This window comes from Saccostrea cucullata, unplaced genomic scaffold (assembly GCF_032062105.1).
Source record: "Saccostrea cucullata isolate Sc308-1 unplaced genomic scaffold, CSIRO_AGI_Scuc_v1 ctg263, whole genome shotgun sequence".
Lineage (NCBI taxonomy): Eukaryota > Metazoa > Mollusca > Bivalvia > Ostreida > Ostreidae > Saccostrea > Saccostrea cuccullata.
This window is the reverse complement of record NW_026926479.1, coordinates 160,959-161,920: the sequence shown is the minus strand read 5'-3', so window position 1 is coordinate 161,920 and position 962 is coordinate 160,959.

Below are 962 nucleotides of genomic sequence, written 5' to 3'. Positions count from 1 at the left end.
TGACTGTGTTTAGCGAATTATTTTGGATGGTGGAATTGATTTCAGTAGATGGCATTACAATGCTTTAGCTTTAGAACACTTGCCAATTGATTTAATATGAAAATGAAGTTAAGGTTATGAATATTTATTGGTATTTCCAGGCTAAAACCAAGATTGTCTTCATAGTAATAATAAAAAGTAAATGTCATTTAGATGCATGGCGTGTATAAGGATGATAATGAAACTGCAAATAATTTATATATAGTAAATTAAAATATTTGAAATTTAATTTAAAGAATCACTTTATATGATTTTTACCATATTGCACATTTGTGATTATTTCATTTTTTTAATTCTTCAAGATGCTTTTTTTATTATAATCGTAAGATACAACAAAAAAAAATCTTCAAAGAAATGTATAGTTTGAACCATATTTTATTTGAAAATCATATGTATAAAATACAGGCATTAAATGAAGTTCAAACATGTTTCAAAAATATAATAAATTCGTGTCCTCTGATTGGTAGAAGTAACAGATCTTTGTTTGTTGGGTAGTACAAAATAATACTGTTGAAATTATTTTTAATTATTAGAGGAAAGAGGACTTAAGATTCTACTTTACATAGAAATAAATATAATTTAGTTAATTGTTGCAACTTCTTAAAATATACATTTTTATTAAAAAGCACATACATTCGTGCAATGTTTTTTTTTTTTTTACAAAATTTTTTTTTAGTTTTCTAAAGAAGGAAAATAAATACATGCAACTTCAGTACACCAATAATGCAGAAAATAAGAAATGACAATTCAAATATGGTCTAAAAAAATAGGAAAATCTGTTTCAAAATGAATTGATGGACTAAAAAAACAACAAGCTTTTGTATTTCATCCACCTAAGATTTTGATACGTAAATACATATCTTAAAATGTAGAAAAACTATTATTGATTATTTAGACAAAACACCGGGTATAATTTTACAGTG